Source organism: Cervus elaphus, chromosome 30 (genome assembly GCF_910594005.1).
Source record: "Cervus elaphus chromosome 30, mCerEla1.1, whole genome shotgun sequence".
NCBI lineage: Eukaryota > Metazoa > Chordata > Mammalia > Artiodactyla > Cervidae > Cervus > Cervus elaphus.
This window is the reverse complement of record NC_057844.1, coordinates 23395669-23416413: the sequence shown is the minus strand read 5'-3', so window position 1 is coordinate 23416413 and position 20745 is coordinate 23395669. Positions and strand designations below refer to the sequence as shown.

General features: G+C 42.0%; 1 protein-coding gene and 1 long non-coding RNA gene across 4 annotated transcripts in view; both read right to left on the bottom strand.

Annotated features, from left to right (window-relative positions):
* The window catches only part of LHFPL6 (LHFPL tetraspan subfamily member 6), a 222877-nt gene that overhangs the window by 159091 nt on the left and 43041 nt on the right, over positions 1-20745 (bottom strand). The window lies entirely within an intron of this gene.
* LOC122686979 lies at positions 9004-13590 on the bottom strand. The gene is made up of 2 exons (XR_006338972.1): positions 12756-13590; positions 9004-11232 (listed from the first exon to the last, which is right to left on the bottom strand). It is a non-coding gene; the product is annotated as an uncharacterized LOC122686979 (long non-coding RNA).

Genomic DNA, 20745 nt, shown 5'->3' with positions numbered 1-20745 from the left:
AAAAGGGTAGGAGTCAAGAAAGAGACCCAGCTTCTCAACCAGAACAAACTCGGGGAAGCAAGACAAGACACAGCTTCAGGTGCATCAAGTCAAACCAGTCCAGCACGGGGCTCTCTGAGACCACGACGCCCCCCCACCCCACGGTGTGGGGACCAGCTGTCGTGTCGGGGACACCCAACAAGAGCAAGAGTGTGACTCGGGGCATTCGGGAGTGGTGCACTCTAAGAACAGCTAGTTAGCATTAACAGATTCTAGGGGCAATTTCCCAAGAGCAAAAAATAAAATTAAAAAATGGAGAGTTCCAGGCTTCCAAAGACTGTGAGGAAGCAGGGAGTTAACAAGTCATGAACTCAGCCACAGGGAAAGAGAGCTGAACTCCAGTCATCAGAACTGGGGTCAAAGGGAAGACTGGGGTCTTTAAGGCTCATAGAGAAACCAGCTTCCAAAGGAGTAGCCATATCAAGGCCAGACAGCAGCAAATATCACGGTGATGCTGAGTGGAAGTGTTCACCATAAACTCTTTGGATCCCCCTGCCTGAGGGGTAAGTGGTCTCTCAAGTGGGGATTCCCAACCCTGATGTCTATGAGAATCGCTGTGGTCAATCTAATCACATCAAACTCTGAGCATGGGGCCGGGCACTGTTATTTTTCAGTGCTCAGGGAGATTTCACTGTGCAGCCAGGATGGAGAATGGCCACAGGACTGGGAAAGGGTGACTACTGGGTCATATGTAGCCCGAGCTGTGTGCAAAAGGCACTGGACTCAGAAGCAACAGCTTGCTGAGACCCAGGCAGGATCTGAAAACACATAATCCATAATCGAATTCTACATAATCCTAAACCTGTGTCTACACAGACACTGATTCTGTTCCTTTCTTTTAACAATGTCCTTACCTTCACAGGTCTCAGGTAGCATAAGATACCTGCAGCCTTTTAGAAAGATCATTTCGACAAATGAGAGGCAGAAACAAAGACCCCAGTTCAGGCTTCAATCAATATTTCCTCTAAGTGGGAAGTAAAGATTCTCTATTTTTAAACGACCTCCCTAACCATGGCGGCTTGCTACAATACTTACATGATCCTTTTTTATTTTTGTGATCCTTTTATCTTGAATTGAATCTTAGAAAGCCGAACTTCAGAGTGTCCAAAAATACCCCTTATTACATACAGTCGGGTTCTACTGCTAACTATCACTTGCTGGATGTGTGTTTCATGTACATTTTAAGTGATGAAAAGGAGATCAGAGGTTAAAAAATGAGAATCACATTTCCTCTACCGTACATAAAGAATGTCAGGCTTGATTATCAGGTTTCTATCATTTGGTCAGAGGCAAAGATGCAGGATTTTACGTAGCAACTGGACTGCTGATAAGATATGCTATGTGCTGGGGGTTGTTATGTATGTTTGCTGTTTATTAGCCACACTGACACAGAGAGCGATGAAATAGATGCTTTCCTCATATTACAGAGGTAAAATGTAGTCATGATAACGAGGCATCATCTATCCAAGTATTGACAACATGTCTAATGGTACTCACTGCAGAGCAGCTAAAAGATTCTCGACTGTAGACCTGCTTTGCTGATGACATCTCAGAAGATGGAAAAGAACAAAAAGGGAGCTCGTGCACTGAGATTTAAATCTGACCAACCAACAAGGACAGGTCAATTAGGGAAGGGAAAATTAATGGCATACTGAATGAAGTGGTCCTCTTGACACTCTCTTTTAGACCCTCCCTCATGATGTCTTACCCATCCCATTGACTTTCTCATTGTTTTTTACTCACCCCCACCCCCAGTACACATATACAGCCTCTACCTAGCCGATAATTCTCACAGCTACCAGTGTAAGCGTTTTACCATCCAACTTTCGTTATGTGATTTTCTTCCTTCAAACAAAAAAAATCTCTCCCCTTTTACAAGCACTTAGCATTTACTGTTTGGCAGGCATTAGGTAAGGACTTAATAAATGTTAACTCAGTTAATCCTCACACAAAAAACTTACAAAGAGGTTGATGATTTAACTTCATTTTGCAGACAGGGAAACTGAGGCACGGAGGTTTTAGTAAATTATCTAAGATTACACAGCTAGTAGGTTTTCCAGGTGGTGCAGTGGTAAAGAATCCACCCACCAGTGCAGGAGATGCAAGAGACATGGGTTCGATCCCTGGGTTGGGAAGATCCCCCGGAGGAGGAAACGGCAACCTACTCTAGTATTCGTGCCTGGGAAATCCCATGGACAGAGAGCTTGGCAGCCTGCAGGCCACGGGGTCACAAAGAGTCAGACTAAACGACTTAGGGACTGAGCATGCACACAGTGAGTAGGGAGCACAACAGAATTCATGCCCAAGACGTCTGACTCTGGAGTCTGTGTTCGTAATCAGTACACTGCGGTTGGCATGGCCAAGTCCAGGCTCTTCAGCATGGCAGAAGTCCATGACCAAAGCCTTCAGCACAATTGCACAGTGCACCTCCTATGCACCCCACACCCCACAAGTCAAAGCAGACGGCTTAACTGTTTCACACACATGGCCTGCGCTGTCCATCTGCACATGTACAGGCAATATCCTCTCATCCCACACAGACCTCCGCATCTCCTTTAAGATTCAGCTGGTATCCGACTCTTAGGATGTAGCCTTCTCTCTACAAGACCTACAGTTCAATTCAGTCACTCAGTCATGTCTGACTCTTTGCGACCCCATGAACTGCAGCACAAGACCTACAAGTGGATCTGTAAAATTTACACTTATCCAAGTCAAATCTCCCTAGTCTCTCTACATCTGAGAGGAGATTCATCCTGTTTTGCTTATAATTACCTGTGTACTTGTCTATTCCCTCTTCTTCCAAACCACAAAAAGACTGTGTTTTGTTTAGCATGTCATTTCCACAGGACCTCCTAAAATGTCTCATTCTTGTTGATTTCAGTTGCCCTAAATCCTAATGAACAATATGGAAATAGGGGCTGAATGACAGAATGGTTAAACGGAGTCACAGGTTGACTCTCTCCAAAACGTGTTTAGAAATGAACATTGAGATAGGAAGCTTCTGGTGGTGTATTCTTGGTCCTGTGAACAATTTCCAGGCAGACACAGAAGGAATATTTATCAGGTCATTGGAAGATGCAAAAAAATGTAATAGGAATAGAAAATCGATGCTGAGACAAAATCAGTCCCAAAAAAGGATTGAAACTAACATAATCAGAATATCATCTGAATAAGTATAAAGACCTGAAGCCAGCAACATTAGAATGTAGGATGAGAGAAATACAAGCTCAGGAGCTTTGGCAGAGAGGAAAAACAGCCAAACCTGCCTTGATCCATGCCAACTTGGACAATGTACACACTCACCTTGAGTCTTTATTTAATCCTCTTTATAATCTTATGCTTTATGGGATTCCCTGGTGGCTCAGTGGTGAAGAGTCTGCCTACCAATGCAGGAGACACAGGTTTGATCCCTGATCTGGGAAGATCCCACATGCCATGGAGCATCTAAGCTCACGCACCACAACTACTGAATCTGTGCTCTAGACCCCAGGAGTGGCAACTTCTGAGCCCACGTGCTGCAACTACTGAATTCCATGTGCCCTAGAGCCCATGCTCTGCAACAAGAGAAGCCACCACAATGAGAAGCCTGCAAACTGCAACTAGAGAAAGCCAGGAGAGCAATGAAGACCCAGAGCAGTCAATAAGCAAATAAATCTTATACTTTGAGCTTCCCTGGTAGCCAGCTGGTAAAGAATCTGCCTGCAATGCAGGAGATCCTGGTTTGATTCCTGGGTCGGGAAGATCCCCTGGAGAAGGGATAGGCTACCCACACCAGTATTCTTGGGCTTCCCTGGTGGCTCAGCTGGTAAAGAATCTTCCTGCAATGGGGGAGACCTGGGTTCAATCCCTGGGTTGGGAAGATCCCCTGGAGAAGAGAAAGACTACCTACTCCAGTATTCTGGCCGGGAGAATTCCATGGACTGTACAGTCCATGACTCCATGGACAAAGAGTCAAGCACGACTGAGTGACTTTCACTTCACTTTATTTTAGAACTGATACATGTAAAGTGCCCATTTTACAGAAAGTATGCAGTTTCTTGTTACTATTGTTGTCATTATTATGAAGGGTTTAGGTTTCTAGAAACTCAAAACCAGCCAACCAGGTGACATATTACAAGGGGGTTAGCACAGGCTTAAGCTGCATTAATGGACATGAAGATCCAGATAACTGGCCGGAGAACTTGGCAATGGCCCTGGATTCTACAGAACATTCTGGAGTGATGTAAAAAACTGTAAAAAGCCCAACAGAGAAATCCTAGATATGGAATTTACTTTCCTATTATTTTCTATCACAGCAGGTCCACTCTCTAAGTGGGTCTATCCATACAGGGCCCGTTTATTTTACAAAAGATGAAAAAGTAAGTATAAATTCCAGAATTAAAGCTGGTATTAAACTCAACGAGAGAAGAGGAACAGAGAGAAGCTTAATGGAGCAGAGGTTTAAGAATAAAGAAAAATAAATACAGGGGGTGAACTTCAAAGAAGAGTTAGCACTATCTTAACATGGAAAAGAAAGGATTGTTTGAATAATCGTATTAGAGAAGGACAGGGGAAGATGGCACACCTACAAATAAAGGATAATAAAAAAGCAAGGGCCGATGACTAGCCTGTATTTCAGGGCGGCTGAAATACAAACAGGCCATACTTGACCGATTTAAAGAATGTACTAATGGTATGAAATATGATACAGATGCTTAAAGGGAAGAAAGTCAAAGGATGCAGGAATACCTCTTTAGCCTTGAGAATTAAATATTCAACAAATATCTCCTTAGTACACACATGAAGGAAAATCCAGTGTATACTGATTTTATATAGACTGGATTTCCATTCAAATAACAAGGGTGTGATGAGCAGTTGTTAAAAAGAAAGATGCAATTCACAGGCAGGGCTTGGAAAAAATTGGGATGGTGGGGGAGATTCTAAGTGGTCCCATTAAAACCACATTTATTAAGACACCTTTCAAAAACCATTAGAATTTCCTATCACATAATTTGCAGGAACTGAACACATCTGGAGCTGGAACCACTGTTTGACTCAGCGGTTCACTTAAAAAAAAAGAACAGGACCTTGATTCAACCCTCTGGAATATTTTGCAGTTATCTGTGGCTTTTTGTTTTGTTTTTTTAAATTATTTATTTTTAATTGAAGGATAATTGCTTTACAATATTGTGTTGATTTCTGCTATTCATTAACATGAATCAGCCACAGGTACATACACATCCCCCTCAACTTCTCTCCCACCTCCCACCCCATCCCACCCCTCTAGGTTGTCACCGAACACTGTCATACATCAAGCTGTCACACACTGGCTATCTATTTTACACACAGTAATATATATGTTTCAAAACTACTCTCTCAGTTCGTCCACCCTCTCATTCCCTCACTGTGGCCACAAGCCTATTCTCTGTCTGTCTCCATTACTGAAGTCGCTCAGTAATCTAAATCATCCAGGATCTCCTTCCATCTGAGATGACCCTACAAAAGTCATCACCATTATAGCTTTGTTTGAGGGTAAGGAAAAGGATCCAGGGGTCCACACTATGAGTCAAGCCAGAACTCAGACAGAAGCACTACTTGGCTTACTTCCCATCCTGGGGCTCAGAGGCCAGTCGGCTCTACACTCATTGACATTCTCCAGTCCTGGGCTGATTCGTTCCCCGAAACCCAGCTGAACCTGCTTCTCAAAGGGGATGCCTACTGCTCACCTCTCCACTTACAAATCTTTCCTCTCCCCCTCTTAATGAAAAGAACTAGGCCTCTGAACACTGGGCAAGCTCACTTAGAAAAGGAATTGGTTGTTGTTGTTTAGTCAGTCATGCCTGACTCTGCAACCCCATGGACTATAGCCCACCAGGCTCCCCTGTCCATGGGAGTCTCCAGGCAAGAATACTGGAGTGGGTTGCCATTTCCTTCTCCAGGGGATATTCCCGACCCAGGGATCAAACCCACATCTCCTGTATTGCAGGCAGATTCTTTACCACTGGGCCACCAGGGAAAACCCAGAAAGGGAAATTAAAGGACTTCTAATCAGCCCCTCGGTCACCTCCTAGTTTCCTTAATAGGAGCACGGAGACCCCAGAGAGGAACAGTAATGATGAGCCAGCAGCATCTTGAAATGCCTGAGTGCCAGTCTGCAGGGCATCCCTCTTTCCCAGCAGCCAGCCACTAACACAGACAAGTGTCCCCATGACTGTTCATTCACCACAGTGTCACCTTTACAAACAAAAGTGGAATTTTCCCATCTCTCTCTCTCTCTGATATTAAAAATTATTTCCATTTTAGGGGAAAGTGGCAGGCAAGATAAAACACAGCAAGAAAGAGAATTTACGAGCTGCTTCCCGTACATCTGGGCTACAATTCTTGCACTTGTCACCCCTGTTGACAAGCTTAAAATAAAACCATGAGGTTTATTTTTAGGTCTCCAGATATTCTTCCAGGAATTTCCTTTAAATGCATTTCTCTCCTTTGGCAAGAAGAATTAACACAGAATGAGTAATAAATGTATTTATTGTGTTGTTTAGACTCTTTGGAAGAAAAAAGTGTACATGACTAGATTTTCCAAATAATTACTCTCTTGTTAAAACAGAGAAGGATGCCTAAGGCAGTGCCAGTTAGCTTCTATTGAAGACAGCAGGAGGCCAAGGTCACTATTTCCCAGTATGCGATTAGCAGAGATGCCACTGCCAAGGAATAATATATACTATTCATGCTAATTTCCCTATTTTTATGTAAACATATTTAATGATACAAACCTTGGGTGCTTCGTTGTTTATTCAATAGACTTTCATGAATCCCTGCTATACTCAAAGTCACAGACAAGAAGGATGGAGAGGACTAATGGGTGGATACCTTAGTATCTTCATAATAAGGTGATGGGCTCTGTCCTGGAAATGTATGAACACATTCTCATTTAAAGTCTGAGGACAGTGAAAACAAATAAACCCTCTTGATTTAGTCTAACTTGATGTTCTTATCTCCAATGCACAGAGGGGGAATCTAGGATTTTAGGAAAGTTAATTTGCCCCGCTGGGAAGAGGTGGAATTGAAATTCAGTCTAGTCTACTGTAATTTTTGCTTTTCTCCAATTTACTGAGCTATTGGTTGGGAAACAAAGAAAAAAATGCAATCTGTGCTCAAAGTACTTATGGTCCAGAGGGACCACAGATATAATAAGCAGGCACCATGCAATGTAAATGAAAACAAAGTGATCACTTTTTTTTTAAGTTTTGCATGAGGAGCCAAGACGAGGAAAGTATTATAAACAAGAGAAGCATACACTGAGGCTTCTCCAAGGATTAACTTATCCAAAACAAGATGATCCCTGAGTACTTCCTAGGTGCTTAACATAATGCAGGATGCATAGCAGGTGCTCAATAAGTAACTGTTGAATTATTGAATGAGTCAGTAGGGTTTCCTCAGGTGAACATCAAATGGGGAAAGCTGGGAGCTGCAAGAGGGTGAAGAGGAGACTCGGAGGTGGGGTGCCCGGAGCACCAGTGCTGTGGAGCATCGTACCTGCCTGTGTTTAAGAACCTGAAATGTCCCACTGGGGATGACAGGACATCTACCACTAGGACGTATACAAGGTGGGTACTCAAGATCAGTAATCTCACACCCCATAAATTCAAAGGGCACCATCCACTTAATAATTTATAAGAATAGTGCCCCCCCCCACCAGAATTGGGCATATGGAAGTAGGTACATGATACTGCAGACCCGTGATTGAATCTGGAGAAGGACCACATAGAAAAGAACCTAAAAATCAGCCAGAGTCCAAACTTCCAACCATATGACATCAAAGAGGTTCCTCAAAGGACCTTCCCTGTCAAAGCCACGTGTGTGCTCAGTCACCCAGTTATATCTGAGTTTTTGTGACTCCATGGACTGTAGCCCACCAGGCTCCTCTGTCCTGCGGATTCTCCAGGCAAGAATACTGGAGTGGGTTGTCATTTCCTCCTCCAGGGGATCTTCCTGACCCAGGGATTGAACTCATGTCTCCTGAGTCTCCTGCATTGCCAGTGGATTTTTTACCCATTGATCCATCAGGGAAGCCACAGTGCCAGTTATAGAGTCAAGCAGAGACTCCATCTGAAACCACTGTTTCTTGCTCACTAAAGACAGGAAGACATTCAGTTAAATTACAAACTGTAACAAGGGTGGCATTCACGTGGTATCTACAGTATTACACACAATAGACACCTAATGCCTCAGCATTTTTTCTAATGGAACATATCATCTTTATTACTTTGCAATATCTATCTTATTCAGACAAACTGTTTACCATTAATTTGAAAAATAATAAAAATTCATAAACTTGTATAAGTCACACAGAAACATCCTGAAATCTGTGTCCTTTTATCATCCGATTGATTTCACACAGTAAGTATTTGCAAGTTACCTCACACCAGGATCATGTATTACAACAAATGAACAGATTGCAGCTTTTTTCCCAATGGTCTGTATGAGGAAAGGTTACTGGAATAACTTAAAAACATGTATTAAAAGCAATCTAGACATGTCACCACCTTGTCTATGTCACCATCCCCTCCTGACATACTATTAGGAAACATCCTTTGTTTTCTGGATACACTGTCTCCAGTTTATAATGGAAAAAGAAGCTGTACTGGTAGAAACAGCTTTTATGCCAATGCGAATTAATCAACCTCACTGTCTCTGTGTTGACAGCCATGCTTACATTTGTTCCCCTTTGGACACATCAAACTTTTAAAAACAAAGAAAAAATTAAAGCCACCTGAAGCTCCAATACTTTGGCCACCTGACGTGAAGAGCCGACTCACTGGAAAAGGCCCTGATGCTGGGAAAAACTGACGGCAAAAGGAGAAGGGGGCAGCAGAGGAGGAGGTGGTTGGAAAGCATCACCAACTCAATGGACATGAGTTTGAGCAAACGCCGGGAGATGGTGAAGGGCAGGGAAGTCTGGTGTGCTGCAGTCCCTGGGGTCTCAAAGAGCTGGACACGGCTTAGTGACTAAACAACAACAAACAAAATGGAAAAAGTTAGTTGAAATGTACAAAATGGACTCTGAGGCTCTGGTAAGATTCCAGACAACTCAAGTCAAAACCACATTGTGGGGTTGGAGCAGACACGTAAATTTAGGAATAAAACTGTACCCCATAGAAGTACCAAATTTAAATTACAGATTTATGAGCCCAGAGTGTTAAGCAACCAAAGCTAGCTAGACCTCTTGTAGATCCCTTGCAAGTACAACAATGCTCCATCAACTGCCAAACAATGGATATGGGTGGCCTAGAGGCTTTGAAAATCTCCTAATGAAAGTTCAACCATCCCATGAAGAGCACTGGAAATTCAACTAAAGAGCAAACAACTCAAGCTGAACAAACACTTTACAGAACACAATTTCATAATTCAACCCTTCTGCCATGATACACTCAGGAAAGGAGGGTTAGGGACAAAGGTTCCACGACATAAGCAAAGACTGAAAATACATTCAATGGTTCTTTACCAATCGCTGTCAAAAGGCAACTATGGAAACAGATATGGCTTTTATATTTTCCAGTGTAGTCATGTGCATCTGTTTTTTGATCTTTTATTATTGATTTATGTTTCTAAAAGCCCACACATCAGCCCTATACAAAATATAACTCCATGTAGGAGTGTGAGACATAGAAATTCTGAAAAATGATGCCTGAAGCATCCCCCATTCAGTCCTCTGCCCTGGATGGTTGCAACGCAGAGTAATCCCACCTCCTGCCTGATAACCTGGCTTCCCACAGTGTTTGCCCTCCCCAAACCACTTATTTTTCGTTCTGATGTCAGACTGCTCTTTTAAAAAACAACACAAATCTACTGTCCTGTTCAGAAACCTTTCAGTTCAGTTCAGTCGCTCAGTCCGACTCTTTGCGACCCCATGAATCGCAGCACGCCAGGCCTCCCTGTCCATCCTTTGGTGGCCCCCAAATGCCTACCAAATGAAGTGTGAATTCACACCTTCCACCATACAGCCCCAATTGTAAGAGTTTACTAACTTTACTAACACCAACAACAGTTTTTCAACTTATTTTTGTTGTAGCATCACCATGTTTTGCCAATAAAATCTTACATGCAATCCAAATGATAGAAAGCAGATAAAATGGGTTCTTATTAGAACATATGTATTTCATATATTCATGCATTTCAAATTTATATCATATCCTTTTTATGAAGATACAAACTAATGCATTTTAATTGTACCATGTCTATAGCTCATGGGAGCAAATGTGAAGAACTCCTCCAGACCTGGAAAATAAAGTAAATGTGGTTCCCTTCTATGAGCTGCAAAGTTTGAATCAAGCAAGATGGATGAGATACACAGTCCTCTGTAATAGAGACATTTGTTTACAGACCAGCAAAATACAAACAACTGTAACCCTGTAACACTGTAATTCCAAACTATGTTTCAAAAAAACACTAGTTTCACAAAATGTTAATACATTCCAAAGAAAGAGATGCATGGTCAAACAATACTGGAAACAGCACACACCTTATCTCCCACCAGCCGGCTGGTGGTGGTACTTTCTCATTATAGCCCTGAAAACACTGGTTATTTGACCCATAGCTTTCCACTCTTGCTGTCTTCAAATCCTTCCCTACAACTTTTTTAGAAAAACACTCATGTGATTTATAATAAAGACATTTATAATAAAGCCAGGAACTTTCCCAGTTCCTGGCTCACAGCTCCCCAAACCGTTGGAATGTCCTGAGCAGTAAGAGACATGCGGGCATCTTCTGTTATATTTGGTCTTTTGTCCTCAGTCCCTGAAATCACTTTAGAGCCATAAAGGTGAAATTGTTTTATTATTCATAACAAGACCCTGACTTTATGTTAATGAGGTGACTTGTGGGACGCACCTAAGGATGTGGCTGGTTGCCGGGGAAACCCAACCTTGAATAGAGGGATGGAACTGTCAGTCCCACCTCCTGATTTTCAGGGAGGGGAGAAGGACTGAAGGTTGAATCCACCACCAACAACCAATGATTTAACTAATCACCCTACGTAGCGAAGCCTCTAGAAAAGAGCAAAAGGAGGGGGTTTGAAGAGTTTCCAGTCTGGGGAACCAAAATGCTTCCATGTGCCATCGTGTTGACACCAAATTCCGCTGGGATAGAACCTCTTTTGTTCAGGACTTCACTCTATTTATCTCTTCATCTGGCTGATTCATATTCTTTAATATCCTTTGTGAGAAAAAAAAAACAAACAAAAAACTGGTAACCTAGTAAGTAAGCAGGTTTTTTGAGTTCTGTGGGCCATTCTAGCAAATTAGTCAAATCCAAGAATGGAGGCTGGGGGTCATAGGAACATCTGATTTATAGCCAGTAGGTCAGAAGCACAGGTAACAACCTGGGCTTGTGATTTACATCTGAAGTTGAGGGCAATCTTGGGGGACTGAGCCCTTCACTTGTGGAATCTGTTGCTATCTTCGGACAGATAGTGTCAGAATCCAGATGAATTACAGGATACCCAACTGGTATTGGAGAGTCGCTTCTTGATGTGTGGGAAGCCTCCCTCATGTTGAAACTGGTACTGAATCGATAACCCATTCATACGCGATTCCTGAAAAGTAGCTTGGAAAATACTGCTATAACCAACTTGATACTAACCAGTCTCATCTCATGTTATAAACATTTCTAAAACACAAAATTAAATCAGAGAAACAAGAGAATCACCATCCTGGGGATTTAGGCTACTCTGAGACTAGTAATTTGTACATTCACATTTGATTGTAGAAGGGGGTTAAAAGATGCAGGTGGTCTAGTTCCTTCTTAATCATATCTAGACATATGGATGTATCAGTAAGGGCACAATTTAGGCTGCTGAAACAAAGAGCACCCCCTCAACACAGGAGCTTAAACAAGACAGTGGTTTATTTCTCCCTTTGAGGAATACCCTATGGGGGCGGGGTGAATTCCCTATGGGGGTGGGGTGAATTCCCTCTTGAGCAAAAGATAGCAGCTCCACCACCAGTACATGGATATCTGAACAGCAGTAAAGGACACAGGAAAGGCAGGCAAGAATACCTGCTCCTTCCAGGGCCCTGGCCTGGGGTACCCCACACCACTTCCATCTGCATCCCACTGACCAGAATTTGGTTACCTGCCCTACTAGCCACAAAGGAAGCTGATGTGAATCCCCTAGTTTGGGCGCTGATGGAAAACTATCAACCTCTGCCCCCATGGAGCCAGCGGCAAAGATACACTATAAACCAATCAAAATAAGGGCATCCTCTCTTATCATTCAAGTCCATGGCAAGAATGGAGATACTTTGGTGTACATCAGTCCTTCCTTATCAGAAGTTTCACTTCCTGCTGTTTCAGTTACCCACAGTCAACCAGTCAGAAAATATTCAATGTAACATTCCAGAAATAAACAATTCATACATTTTAAATTTCATGCTGTTCCCAGTAGTGTGATGAAATCTCACGCCCTCCAGTTCCATCCCACCCAGGGCGTGAAGCATCCCTTTGTCCAGCTCATCCCGCATGCTAGTCGTTAACAGCTGTCTTGGTTATCAGACTGCCTGTCCTATAGAACAGTGCCTGTGTTCAAGTAAACCATACAGTACTAAGTAATGGCCCCAAAGCACAAAAATAGTGCTGCTCGAAGTCTGACCATTCTCTTACTGCGGATGAGGGGCACCACCGTGCTTTCAAAAATACCAGTCTAAAAAAAAAAAAAAAAAGAATACCAGTCTATTTACCTTGTTTCCATAGCAGATCAGAAGACTTCTACACTTCCAAGTCTGAAACAGGACAATATTGCCACAGGTACTTGCCTGTTTCTTTGTGGCCATAAACAAAACCCCTCATCCTTCAAACTCCCGGCTGTCAAGTTTCCAATGAAGAATCCAGATTTGAACATCAGTAGTGACAGTCACAGTAGCTTCAGGGTGGCACATCAGACAGTGCCTGTAATCGACTCTTGTCCTCGGTATAAAATACAAATGTACCCTTGTTTTGAGCCTAGTTAAGAACATTTAGAAAAATCAAAACCAGGCTCTGCTTTGCTTTGAGTAAATTCTATGCCAAAAAAATTACATTTACAGCATCAAAGAAATCATGTTTTTCAATAATGACAAGTAAAAGACAAGAGATAAGGATTTTAACATAAAACTAATCTTGAAGCAGCTGGCAGTAATCAGAACTACCTACAAAAATTTCCATTTTTTATTCTTTTCAGGAGCCTATAGTACAAACGGGACTTGATCCTACTTCAATAGTAAACATCTTTTAAAATATTCTTTAGGTCAAGGAAATTGAAGCTTTCTTATTAACCCTTCTGTTAGCAGCCCAGAACAGGTTAAATGAAATCTCTGAACCACTCTGCACAGTACCTAGTTCATGCAGTTTTCCAAAGATGGTAGTAATAAGCATTCCATTTATGGTTGTGTGGTTCATGCACACAGTAATAGCAGAGGAAACAACTGGATTTCTTAGACAGAATTCTACATGTCAATTGTGTGTGTGTGCTCAGTCGTGTCCAACTGTGCGTGACCCCCTGGACTGTGGCCTGCCAGGCTTTTCTGTCCATGGGATTTTCCAGGCAAGAATATTGGAGTGGGTTGCCATTTCCTCCTCCAGAGGATCTTCCCAACCCAGGGATCGAACTCTTGTCTCTTGCGTCTCCTGCACTGGCAGGTGGATTCTTTGCACTGTACCACCTGGAAACCCAATGTCAATTTTAAATATTCCTTATGACAAAGTGGGGCTTCCCTGGTAGCTCAGTCAGTAAAGAACCTGCCTGCAGTGCAAGAGACCTGGTTTTGATCCTGGGTTGGGAAGATCCTCTGGAGAAGGAAACGGCAACCCACTCCAGTATCCTTGCCTGGAAAATCCCATGGACAGTCCTGGTGGGCTGCCGTCCACGGGGTCTCAAAGAGTCAGGCACAGCTGAACAACTAACACTTTTCACTACTACAAAGTAGCTCTACAAGTGATGTCAATATGTAAAGATCTCAAAGAGATACTGTAAATGAAAAACTCAGAGGTCAAAACGTTGTCATCATTGCATGTTGTCATTTGTGGAGAGGAGATGGGAAAGGAAAGCAGGTATTCATACATGTTTGTACATGTATTACACACTTTTCAAATGATACCCAAGAAAGTATTAACAATGGATGTCCTCTAGAGGAGACCTAGGTAGGTGTGGGAAAATGTAACAAGAGATGTTTTTACTACATACAGTTTTATACCTTTATAACTGTAGGCTGCATCCATGCATCACTCATTCAAATAAAATTAATAATTACATATTTTATCACTGAAAAAAGAATGCAACCTTCACTCCCTTACCATTTAAAATACTACCTCTATTATTTCCCTAGGGCTGTCATAAAGTACTGCAAACTGGGTGCTGTAAAACCACAAAAATTTGTCTCTCACTTCTGAAGCCTAGAAATCAGAAATCAAGGTGTCAGCAGGGCCATGCTCTCTGCCAAGACTGGAGGGGAGGATTTTCCTTTGCCTTGTACTGCTACAGTGGCCCCAGGAATTCCCTGATTTGTGGCAACATAACTGTAATCTCTGCCTCCACGGCCACATGACCTTTTCTAGGTTTATCGCTGTCCGAATTTCCCTCTTCTTACAGGACATCAGTTATATTGGATTAGGGTCCACCTTGGTCCAGTATAACCTCATCTTAAGTTGATTATGGCTTCCCTGGTGGTTCAGATGGTAAAGAAACTGCCTGCCAATGCAGGAGACCTGGGATTGATCCCTGACCCAGGAAGATCCCCTGGAGAAGGAAATGGCAGCCCACTGCAGTATTCTTGCCTGGAAATCCCCAGGGACAGAGGAGCCTGGTGGACTAGATAGAGCCTGTGGGGTCCCTAAGAGTCAGACATGACTGAACGACTGAACAACAGTAACTTGATTACATCTGTAAAGACACTAGTTTTCCAAACAGGATCACACTCATAGGTACCTGGGGTTCGGGTTTCAACACGTGTTTCTGGAGGACACAATTCAGCTCCTAACACTCTGTCACCCAGCTCATCATTCACTACATTTTATAGACCTCGTTTCTCTGTTGCTTCTTTCTGGTGGGAGTTCAATACAGCAGAGTGCCTGGACGATCCCCAGAATCACTTGTCTTCCTCTTAAAGGTTTGGTTGGCATTGTAAAAATGAAAATGTATCCCTTTGTGACAGAAATCGAAATAAAAGTTCAAAAGAATAGAAGAGCAGATAGATTTTACCTATGTTAACAGGGAAACAGGGCTTTCCTGGTGGTTCAGACGGTAAAGAATCCACTTGCAATGCAGGAGAGCCAGGTTTGATCCCTGGGTCGGGAAGATCCCCTGGAGAAGGGAATCTCCAGTATTCTTGCCTGAAGAATCCCATGGACAGAGGAGCCTGACTGGCTACAGTCCATGGGGATCGCAAAGAGTCAGACACAACCGAGCGACTAACACACAATAGGAAAACAAGGTCATTTAACACCACTAAAGGGGAATTTCAGGCACTTGATGAGGTTGCTCTGTGAATTCAGAGGTAGTGAACACATGCTGTTTTTCTAGTAGTTTTTAGCTGGTTGAAACTGATGCTCATAGAAGTATGTGCCGCTAAATTTTATAGATAAATTGAAGCAAATAAGAAATTAAAGCTGTGTTCGAAACAAAAATTTGTTAAGGAAAAAAAATGCCTTTCTTCTGTTGTGATTTTTACCTCTTCCTTTGAGAGTCATAATCACTTGTTCTTAGCTACTACAGGTAATAAACAATTATGCTCAGGTCATAAGAAAGAAGGGGTAAGGGATTAAAAGAGACCATCAGCATTCTAAATAAATGACTCAAGGAAATCAAGATGAGAATAAACTAACCTAACCATTCACAAAGCATTCATTGACATTAACTGATTACCTACTTCAGCCTTCTACTTGACAATCCATAGGAAAGGAAAAAATGAGACATGGTCATCTCACCACTCTCTTTATGCATTGTCTTTTCCATGCTCAAGTTAACAAGAGATCTCCTATTAGGTAAGAGATCTACCAACTTAGGACAGACCTAAGTTCGCAAGCAGCAAGTAGTAAACTTGCATTATCCAAAAAAAAAAAAAAGCAATCTCTAAAATATTAAAATGCACTGCAAAGTATCGTTATCTTTGAATTATACAACCAAGTGATTGCTTAGAAGGGCAAGGAAACCAAGAATGAAGAGGGGCAGGAGGGACGGGGTGGCTTTGTGGACAGCCTTGTCTGTGGCAGCCATGGGCTTGCACCACTCAGAGGGGAGCAGGATCAGCAGAGTGGAGGCCAGTCACCGCATCTTTGGTCCCTCACCGTGGATGCTGAGGCCACGCCTCCCCAAGGTTGTCCCAGCCAATGAATGAGCAGCGTGAGCATAACGCTGAGTCTAGCCCTTCTTGCCCAATTAGGACTCTTCCTGTCCTCGGAGGCTCCCGCAGAAGTGCGCTGAAGTCTGACGCTCTTTTCACCCAACCCTCTTCCTGCCTCTCTCATTTCACAGGGGTCAGCTCTCCAGCCCAGTTCGGTCATCCTCTCCACCTTGCCCTCTTATCACTCACTGGTGAAAACCCCCAGCTCCGATCTCCTGTATGTCTGACCAGTTGAATGCAGCTAAAATTCTACTTAAGCTGGTATCATAATGAATCAGTCACTGTCAAATCCAGCTCAGATTTATCTTGTGTCTACTTGAGACTTCATGGGTGGGTGATGGGCGGTTTCTTTGGAGGCAGTCACTCTTCCTCAAACCATGAAGCGTGATTCTTTATTTTCCAACTCTGGAGCTTTCGCCATCCCCTCCGTGTCTGTATTCTAATACATCCGCTCTCCAGAAGCAGCTCCGACAGTCCCCTGAGGACATTACGAGGCTGTGCAGCACATCCCCTCCGACAGCCTTGTACCTCCGCGCCTGTCATTTTGATTAACTGGCTTCCTACTGACGGGAGCCCTTAAAGCCTTGCGGGAATTTTTCAGGCTCATTCAATGATTCTCTATCGGCAGTGTCTTCCCGCCTCTCACCCCATCCCTCCACCGGCAAGGTACACAAACGCACTGCTGTCTCAAAATAATGGGACAGGTGAGGTCACTGGCAGCTCTATATTCACAGTCCTAAACACACACACTAAACAATTCCACATGGCTTCAGCTAAGATACATAAAATGCTAGATCTAGGCTGTGAAACACAGGTTTATGAACCAAGGAAATCACAGTTACAAGGCAAAACAGAAAACTAAGCCTAACACAGTGAAAGTCCACCTTCTAAGTGTGCAGGTTCCAGCCTTCCAGTTTATTTGGAGGCAGATACACTTCCAGTTTATTTCATGCCAGAGAAGGAGCCTCTACAACTTCCACGTGAAGAAATCTCACTGCTATAAAACTGCATTCAAATGTTACAATGGGTGTAATTACCTAAATGCAGTTATTAACTTAGAGCTTTGGTTTTTCTATCTTAAGTCTGAATCACAACTCCTTTTGACTTTCTCCACATCTCATTATCCATCTTTACAATTTTTAATCAATTTGTTGGGTTTCTCCCACATGTCGTAAAAATAAGCAAAGGAATACAACAAAAGCGAAACCTCCAACAACTCAGAACCCAAACAAGACACAGTCACCAGGAAAACAGGTCTGGGCCCATTCTACTAAACCATTATTACAGGACATGACTGAGTTAGAACATGAAGTGAAGTCGCTCATTCGTGTCCAACTCTTTGTGACCCATGAACTGTATAGCCCCTCAGGCTCCTCCGTCCATGGGGTTTTCCAGGCAAGAATACTGGAGTGGGTTGCCATTTCCTTCTCCAGGGGATCTTCCAGACCCAAAATCACTTAAAAAAAGCAACGAGAGTCAAGGTTGAGTTACCACGCTGAGCAGCAGCCTGGAACAGTACAGAAAGGAGGAAATCAACGTGGGGGTTGAGAGTTCCATTTCTAACTCTTTATTTCTTGTGCTGTGATTTTACTTCTTGGATGCCATGCCATTTTCCCCATTTTTAGGATAATTTGTAGACTAATCTGATGGTCAATGTTAGTGTCCCCAGTGGGCACCATTCTTCAGATTTGATGCAGATTTGAGGGTCACTTCTCATGATTCTGGACTACCATGTTTAACCTGGATTCAGTGGAGACACAGCTTCAGATAAACTCAGGATAGGCAGGAACATAAAAGTTGACACCTGTCGAAGCAATCAGAAACATGGCAAAAGGTGGGCCATTCTACGGGACAAGTGATATAGCCTTTCCAGGAAGCCAGTGTCAAGAGAAAAGGGACTTACTCCTTGAGTAAGGAGACCTTAGAGACATCAGGTGTAAGACACAGTCCAGACTGGCTCTTGGCAAGGACAAATCAGTTGTGAATCATACTTTGGAAACAATTCTGAAGTTTGTATATGAGCTGGTATCGAATTACACTAAGGAGTTACTATCCATTTTGTTATACCTAATAATTTTAATCTGGCTACATAGAAAATATTATTCTTTGAGCTATCCACTGAAGAAATTAGATGTAGAAAGTGAGGATATTTGTAATTTACATTAAAATCTCTCTACATAAAATGTGATTTATTCATCTACCATAGGGTGATACATCCACTCCGGGGAATGGCAAACATTTTCTGTGAAAAGCAAGACAGTAAATATTTCAGGTTTCATGGACCATTGTGACTCTGTTGCATTTACTCAATTTTACTGTCCTGGCACAAAAACAGCCACATATGTGCTAAGTCAGTTCAGCTGCATCTGACTTTTTGCGACCCAGTGAATTATAGCCTGCCAGGCTCCTCTGTCCAATGCATAAATGACTGTGCACGGCTATGTTTCAGTAAAACTTTATTTACAAAAACAAGGGGTCTACAGGTCATCGTTTACCTCTGATCTATTCCATTTAAAAATGGATGCTGGGCTCATTGCAAATAGATGGTTGGCCATAGTATAAAACACAGCCCAACATATGGTTCCTGTTCACTTTGAGATCCATGATAACCAGCAAGTTGTTTTCCCACTCAGCTAGTCTTTTCTCCAGCATGTGACTCAGAAACTTTATTTGAAAACAAAACAAAAGCAATTAGCCAATAAAGTAAAATAACAATGTCAGAAGAAAATTTAACTCTGAGAAGACTCTAAGGTCCTAAGAGCACCAGGGACCTCTGGCTTTGGAACTAATTAGCATGGGACCAGCTTTTAAAAATAAGTGGGAAAGTCTTTGGACCTTTCACCACTGAGACCCAGTTTACTCTTTTAGGTCTTCAGGACACTGGTGCAACTCAGCAAATCAATATGTTCATACACAAAGGCTACACGTGCCCAGTGGTCTGGAAGAGTAAACATAGGTTCCCAGTGGGTCTGGGGCAACTACTGTCAGTGGATAAACCACTGGGAAAACTGGACTCCATTATCCTGAACACTGTACAGGTGAGGTCAGCACCTCTTACAAAGTGGTTATAGATTCCACTGGAATACAGGTGTCTGTTTGTCTATCTGGATGCTCATAAATGAACGATCCTTCCAGAAAGATCCCCACAAACTCAAGATTCCCATCAAGATGACTCTAGACATACAGAAGTCAAGATCAAATATTTAGAGGGTTAATTAAGTTGCACCATCGGTTAAGAGTTTACCTATAATGGAATGCTTTAGTCTATTCAGTTTTGTGCTCTGCCATTAAAACTGCATGTCATAAACTTTTATGGAATATAGCATGTCATGAAATTTGAATAGACTTAGTACCTAAAAGAGTTTCATAGAGATGAGTAAAAACTGAGAGAAAATTCATGTTATATAGATTCTTTATTAATAAAAAGAAATCTAAATCATGATTTAAATTTTGAGGGGAAAAAAATCCATAGAGCTAAGATAAGATAGCCTATAAATTCTTTGGAAATGAGAAGTGGGGTTGGGGTGGAGGAGTGAAACCCCTGCCAAGCTTCAAGGTCATAAAAGGAGTTGAAATAAAATACAAAGCTATATATAGAACCACATTTTTCATGGTAATATACTTTATGGTTCAAACTGGTCAGTAAAGTAGCACACTTGTGAAAATACATTAGAGTCTTCAAATTAATTCTATGTATTATTTGGAAATTCTTCATTAAAATTAACTAGAAATGACACAGGAAAAAAATTACTATTGTTAAGCCTTATTAGAACGTTGTTTGTAGAAACATGTTACTTATTTTTAAATTTCTGCTTTTAAGTATTGTATCCACCCAGGACATAATACATACATTATTAGAAATACTGTTGTATTTCTATAGTAATTCACACCCTGACACTTATGTAAACTTATGTCAAGAGGAGGGGAGATTTATCTCTTCCCTAACCCAACACACAGGATTTTTTGATGGGAAATAAGGTCCTTAGGGATATATGTAATCTACATAATATAAAAAGTTTTCAACACATTGTTTGAGTTTTGGGGGTTAGCAATTAATATCATAATTATAAAACAGTTGCATCCTCCTGGAAAACTAAGTTGAAAAACTTATTTTAACAGAAAATAATAAAATTACCCTCCTTTCAAAGAATTTGAAATTGTCAAACCCCTGTATAGCTAGTTGGGGATTACTTGCTTCTTGACCTGTACCAGCTAGTCAGAAATGACACTTCTCTGCTGGATGCTGCCAAACCTGGAATAAATCTATGGACAAAAGGTTCAGCCAGTTTTGAAATCATAAATTTTTTATGAATCAAAGAACATACTGACCTTTTCCAAGCTCTTTTTTTCAATG